At 46.9% G+C, this 6,959-nt stretch overlaps 1 protein-coding gene across 2 annotated transcripts in view; it reads right to left on the bottom strand.

Moving 5' to 3' along the window:
• Positions 1-6,953, bottom strand: part of MIB2 (mindbomb E3 ubiquitin protein ligase 2) — a 39,308-nt gene extending 32,355 nt beyond the window's left edge. For both annotated transcript variants that reach the window (XM_017744051.1, XM_017744052.1), the window contains exon 1: positions 6,867-6,953. The gene's annotated coding sequence lies outside the window, so the exon portion shown is untranslated. The remainder of the gene's footprint in view (positions 1-6,866) is intronic.
• Between the last annotated feature and the right edge of the window lie 6 nt (positions 6,954-6,959).

The raw sequence follows: 6,959 nt of genomic DNA, 5'->3' as shown, positions 1-6,959 counted from the left end.
AAGCCTCTGCAGGGTTTTCCCCCTTTCCTGACACAACTTTCACAGCTCAGTGGCTGCCCAGAGCTCACCTACACCAACTGTTGTTCCCTACCTGTTTTCCTACCTACAAAACAGAAATAAATACTTTTATATTCTTTAATAACTAGGATCAAATACCTCTGCTCAAGGCTTAACAGCGGGATAAGTTTATTACCAAGGTTAGCATCCATGCCTAAAACCTTAAATTCCCACAAATATAGTCACTATTAGATGAAAACAGAGCAGAAAACCAGTAGAACACACAGGAAATCAATATTTTTATCCCACCACCAGATGGACAGCGCCTTGCAGCAGAGAAGCTGTGGCTGCCCCATCCCTGGAAGTGTCCAAGGCCAGGCTGGATGGGGCTTGGAGAAACCTGGGATAGTGGAAGGTGTCCCTGCCCATGGCAGGGGGTAGAATGGGATGGGCTTTAATGTCCTTTCCAACCCAAACCAGTCTGGAATTCCATTATATTTCCCCTGAGAAGCCACAAGGCCTCGGTGACACTTTTCTTCCCTTCTCCTTGTGCAGTCAGGAATTTTGTTTAGTCTAAAATTTTGCAAAATGGCATCACTGGCACAGGGGAGGGAGTGAGAGAGGAGCAGATGCTGTTTTTGTGGCTTAAATACCAACAGCAGATCAAGGAACCCATTCTACTGATAAATCAGTCTGAGCTGAAATTAAAAAATCGGATATGGGGCAGCTGCCACTGGCGAAACCAATCAATCAAAAAAAAAAAAGGTGAGGTGAAATCATTCCCAGGGCCCAAACCTCACCTGCTCCCAGAGTATATTTAACCTTATTACATAAACAGAATAAAGCAGGTGATTAATAGGCCTTTGCTCAGGGATTAATATCTTGTCGTTTCAGCGTCACCGTACGGGAGCAGGCACAGGCACATCCTGACACACAGGGAGGAAATGCTAAAAATAACCAGCCAGGCTCAGAGTCCCCACCGAGCATTTTATCTCTGCAATCAACACTTGGCCTTTACAAATGCCAGCCCATTGATCTGTTTTGCCCAAACTGAATTTTACATTCCATTTTACGCCGCTTGTGTTCTGGCGCCGAGTTGTTCCTTTCCCTTTCAGCAACGTTTCAGTGGTTCTCACTCTGCTTTTCCACCTATTCCTTCACCTTGTTTAAGGATGCAGGTCTAAAGGAGGCACCTTTAGACAAATTTATTCATATTCAGGAGCAGTAGTTTTGTGCAAACTCTTGATTCCAGCATTCTGGTTTCCTAAAAAATGGCAAACAACCTCAGAATAAATCCTAAAAGTGGAAGAAATTAGAGGGAAGTTACACATCTTAAATTTTGGGTTTATTATGTGTGAGTATGGCAGGACCCAAAAGCTGCAGTGGACACAAAAACTGAACTGAGTTGGCCTTGAACCTTCAATTTAACTCAAATTTCAACCCCACTGTGATGACAACAGGCACAGAAAACTGAACCTGCTCCAAAAACATCACACTCATCTGCACAAAACCCAAACTGGCTTTGTCACTGAGATCCGTGGACTGAAAAGGGCTTTTTGTCAGCAGTGAGTAACAAAATTAATTAAAAAGAAAGTGACAGTGATCACCCAGGAGCAAAGACACAGCACAGTGTTTTTCATGAATCAGCTCCGTGCTAACTGAAGGACTAAACCATGAAACAAACTGGATTGCACAATGGTCAATATTTGCTTTAAAACACAGTAATGCAAACACCACCTTCAGGAAACACCACCATAAACCAAAACTAAACAGCTGGCACAGGCTGCCACCACCAGAAGCCGTGGCACTCCACGGGGTACTGGGTTTGGCTGGGATTGACTTCATTTCCTTCACTGCAGCTTGTCTGGTGCTCTGGTTTGGATCTGTGACCAAAGCAGTGTTGACAACACTGGGGGGTTTGAGCTGGGCGGAACAACCAAAGCCTTTTCTGGTTTTCCCACTGAGGCTGAGGGTGCACAGGAATTTGGGAGGGAGCAGCCAGGGCAGCTGACCCTGAGTGACCACAGGGACACGCTCAGCAATAAAAACTGAGGCAAGAAAGAGCAAAGGGGAGTGTTTGGAGTCTCTTTGCCTTCCCAAGCAATCCTTGCACCTGAGGAAGTCCTGCTTCCTTAATTTTACCCTTCCAGTCCTGTTCCCTGTCCCACTGTGGCAGAAGGGAGCTGCCTGCCAGGGTTAACCCACCCCACACAGAAAGGTGGAATATCTTTTGCCAGGTCAGGGATGCTCAAAATTCACATTTCTACGTCAACATCAATCAAACCCTACAAAAGCACAAGTTCCCTCCAACAGCTTCTACTCCACAGGAAAACTTCAGGCTTCAAACTGCTGAGATCAGTGCTTGTCTGCCCAGTGGAGAAATAAAAGTGATTACAAGTGAAAGTTCACACTGGGCATCTCGTGGATCTCTCTTATTACATCCCATGAGATAATTGCTCATGAGCCCAATAAAATTTCCTTCTGGCTTTTGATGAACTGTGTTCTTTCCAGGAGGGAGAAAAAACAGCTCCAGCCATTTGCTTTAATTGGAGCCGACAGTTTGCAGATCTGAGCCTGGAGCCTTGAAAAAGCTCAGTAGCTGATGAGAATCCACTTTTTCCTCAATAGCAGATCTCAGAGTTAAATTTACATTGCTCTACAGCAAAAACAAATACTCCCTGCCCACACACGCAACCACTAGGTAATGTTGTTTAAGGAAAAAAGCAATTATTTGCAAAGTTTGAATGAAGGTCTTTGCATAGAAAAAAATGGGAGAATGGTATTTTAACTTGAAATTTAACATTTAAATGGTATTTTAACTTTCCCATGCCCTCCATGGAAGATCTCTGTGGAAAACAAACAAAACCTCAATATGATTGCATTGAGTGATTCCTCTTCCATCTCCTGCCAGGAACCACCATCACTTTTCTGGCTCTTGAGTTTAAGAGGTCAATTATCAACCACCTGCATCCCTTGTTTCTGTGCCCAGAACAGTGACAAAAGCCACAATATTAAAAAAAAAAGTTTAATAAAGTGAAATAAAACCCACCCAGGGCAGCTGGAAAATCTCCACTGCTTAAAGAACAAGCTTAACAGACCCACCAGGAAGGGTTTCAGTGTACTTTATCATGCCTTGTGGAAAAGGATGGACTAGGTGGCCTCAGCAAAATCCCTTCCAGAACTATTTTCAATCATCTAGAAATAGAGGATCAGACAGAAACATATTCCAGCAGTGAGAAATCTGTCTTGGCAGCAGATTTCAACTGTGCTCTTCCTTGACATTGCTCTAATATATTTCTCAGAGGCAAGACCATCTGGCCCAGAGCTGATGGTGTGGAGCCTGGGTAAAGCTCAGGTCTGCATCTCTCTCACACCAGCTATCAACTCCTATTTACCATTAAAATCTGAGTTGGAGCACTTAAAAGTTCATAAACCTCCAATCTAATGACACGACTGCCTTGCCTGTCCAGACAGGCAGTAAGTGTCCCCAGAAGTCATTCAAAATCAAAATCCTGGTTTACTGCAGGAGTGAAAAAAATCAAGAGGAATTAACTCTGATGTCCTGAGAGGTGGCTGAAAAGTGGGGCTGAGGAAACACAGAGCTGTGACTTTGGGATAGGGCTGCTCACAGGTATTTAAGATTCTGGGACCCTCAGCAGAGGTGCTACAATGGGATTAACAAATCCTCTGAGTTAGGAACACAACCTCCTCCAATTTTTCCAAATGAAAAGCAGCTCCTTCAGCCTGGCACAGAGGGAGCTGGAGCATGAAACCTGCTGGATCCCTGATGAGCCTTGATAGCTCATCCTACCAACTTGAGATTCCCCTTCAGGCTTCCAGAACGGTCAGCACTGTGCTCCTGCCTGCTTTCAGCCTGGAACCTGCCCATTCTGAGCTCTGAAAGCAGATCAGAAGGTTTAAGTCTAATCTCTCCTGACATGCCTTTGGCCAGGCAGGCGTGTGGGAGCAGAACAAAGTGAGGAGGAGCTGCTGCCTTCCTTACTCAACCAAGGTTTAGGGTCAGCACGTCCATCATTCACCTCCAGGTCTGTGCATTTTGCAAGGCCTGATGTTATCTTTGTGCTCTGGGTACTCTGGAGAACGCAACAGCACTCTGCAGATGGGAAATGGAGCCGTAGGTACATGTGGGATTGGTGGCAGAGGCAGGAACAAAGCTCACACATCCCAACTCCAAGTTCTGTTTTCCTGGTCACAGGAAAAGAAGGAAGTTTCAACCCCTGATCCAGCATGCACCCCTAATTTCCTTGGGGTCCCATCAGGGAATGTGGATCAAGGTCTAAGGCCAAGCCACTGATGTCCTGCCAGCACACACGTAACTTTGCTGATGACACTTTCCAGTCTAAATGCTGGAAGACTTCTTCTGTACTCTTGGAAATTTCAAACACTAGTACAGAGGTAAAAGAAATACTTAAATTCTGCAAGTCTCCCAAGAAACAACAGACCCCACTTTCTCTTTGTTTAAGGAGAATTCAATGATCTCTCTCCCATCAGAGCTTCCAGGGAGAGTGGATGGAGAGGTGTGTTGGTCTCCTTCTGAGGACACTGTATAACAATTCTGGCCCCTCCAGAAATGCCCTTGATAAGCCATGAATTAGAATCCCTGAAAAACAACCAGAACTCAAACAGGACTCTCCATTCTATCCCTGGAAAACAGCAACTGGAATGGGAAGGGCAGGATCAATGCTGCTGTGAGTGGCACGGTCACATTCAGCACAGCCCTGAATCCTGCCAGAGCCCAGGAGCACTTCTGTAGCAGAGATGATGAGCAAGGCAAACAGATTTGATGGGAACAGGCAGGGACAACACGACCTCAGAGAGCTGAACTAGGTTGGAGAAAGCCTTCAACTCCAGAGAAACCACCAGGACCAGCCTCTGTGAGCAACAGAATCAGACCTACACAAACACAAGGCAGGAGATGAGCTCGTTTCTGAGGCAGCAGCCACAGCTCTGAGCATCCCGTGCTCCTGGAGCCACCCAATTCTTGATCAAGGCAGCTTAAAAAGCCACGGACATACCCCTTCCCAAGAAACAGGGAAGGAGACAACTGCAACCACCGCACTCACAGTACTTCCACAGTTTTTTGCAGTTTTCCAGACATTTGACAAAGTTTTAGTGGACAAGGGTTGTGCACAGCATCCCAGTTCTTCCAAACAATCCCAGCAGTGGCCATTGCAGACCAAAGCAGGAGAGTAACAGATTCCTCATACACGAATTTGGCACAGGATTTTCGCAGCCACAGAGTTCCAAACATGCACTCAAAATAAATGTCAAAACATACGATGCTATACAGCAATATCAGAAGAAGCAGAGAATTGAGCCGAGCCAAATATCACACAAATATGAAGCTCCTTCTCATGGCAGTGACTCACAGAGCTGTGCTGTGCAAAGAGGAAGGGATGGGAAACACATTTACCTTTCAGAAGCCTAAAAAGGGAATTAACTCTTCAATAAAACAGAGCCAGTGGTGATGCTGTTAAATGACAGCGGGGAAGCTATTTGTTAATAATGCTGCAGGCATCCTAAAGGAGCTCCTGTCCTTCCAGCACAGAATTAAATCAGTCTGAAAACAGGCATACGGTACTGAAGATACATCAGTGCTAGAGCTGAGACTACAGTGATACCTGATACCCAACCTACTGCCCTGTAAGTTAAAAAAGAACTTTTTAAAGGAACCATCACGTGCCCAAAAGATGTCACCTGCTCCAGACACAAACCTAGACACCTACAACTCTGAGCAGAAAGCAAAGCTCAAAACAGAGCAAGAACTTCTCCAACTCTGCCAAGGCTGTGGAAGCTTCCCCTTCCTCATCTCCATTATCTGCTTATCACACAGCATCACTCCCATCATAAAAATGGGGGATGTGGGTTATTTACAGGAGCTGCATCCCTTGACAATTCACTCCTCCAGATCCTGAAACCATGAATGAAAAATTCAACAGGTAATCAAGCACGGAGGAAGGTCCTAGAAGGATGAACTGCATCATTCTTTGTAGCAAGCAGTTTCAGGAAACTGTGGACTTGCTAAACAGAGGAGAAATAAAAATGCTATCTCATTTGAGCCAAATACACTCCCCCTATGGCAACAGAGAAGTGCAGAGGATGTCATGAGGCTCCTAGCCAAAAAGAGAGAAGGTTGAGCAGTAAAGCCAAGCTCAAGTGACCTCCATGAAGGTGAGCCAGGGCTCACTTGCTTCTCAGTGAGGTAGAAATCAGAATTTGTGACATTCAGAAAGTAATTCTGCAGCTGAGCACGGGCGGTGAAATGAGATCAAACACCTCCAGCGCAGCTGCACCAACTTCTCTGGGTTTATTCTGGGTTTAGTCTGGCCCTTTCTGCCTCCATTCAGGCAGACTGCAAACACAGAAACACAGCAGAGAAAAAGCCACATGTGCCTGAGCTCCGAGCTGCCTTCCCCACACGCTCCAGGGACACGAAACTCCCGGCAGGAATCACCGCCCTCACCTCAGCCAGCCAGGCCTTACCTGCAGTACCTGTTGGGGAACAGGACGGGTGTTCCCACCCTCCAGAGCAACCAGGAAAATACGAATGGAGCGGGAGCAGCAGCAGCAGCAGGGAGCGGGCGCGGCCTCAATCCCGGCTAAAGGGATCAGAACCACCCCGGCTGAAGGGATCAGAACCACACGGGCTGAAGAGATGAGAACCACCCGGGCTGAAGGGGTCAGAACCACCCCGGCTGAAAAGGATCAGAACCACCCCGGCTGAAGGGGTCACAACCACCCCGGCTGAAAAGGATCAGAACCACCCCGGCCAAAGGGGCCGGAACCACCCCGGCCGCTTCCAGCTGCCCCATCCAGAGAGGAAAAACTGTGAAAATCCCGGCACGTACCTCAGCGAGAAGGCAGAGCCGAGGATCCCCAGAGTCACAATCCCAGCGCTGCGCTCGCCGCCGTCCCTCCTCCATCCCCACAGCCGCGCCCGG

The sequence above is a fragment of the Corvus brachyrhynchos genome, unplaced genomic scaffold, assembly GCF_000691975.1.
Source record: "Corvus brachyrhynchos isolate BGI_N302 unplaced genomic scaffold, ASM69197v1 scaffold68, whole genome shotgun sequence".
NCBI lineage: Eukaryota > Metazoa > Chordata > Aves > Passeriformes > Corvidae > Corvus > Corvus brachyrhynchos.
Note: the sequence above shows the minus strand (reverse complement) of the source record. Positions and strands in the feature narration are given on the sequence as shown.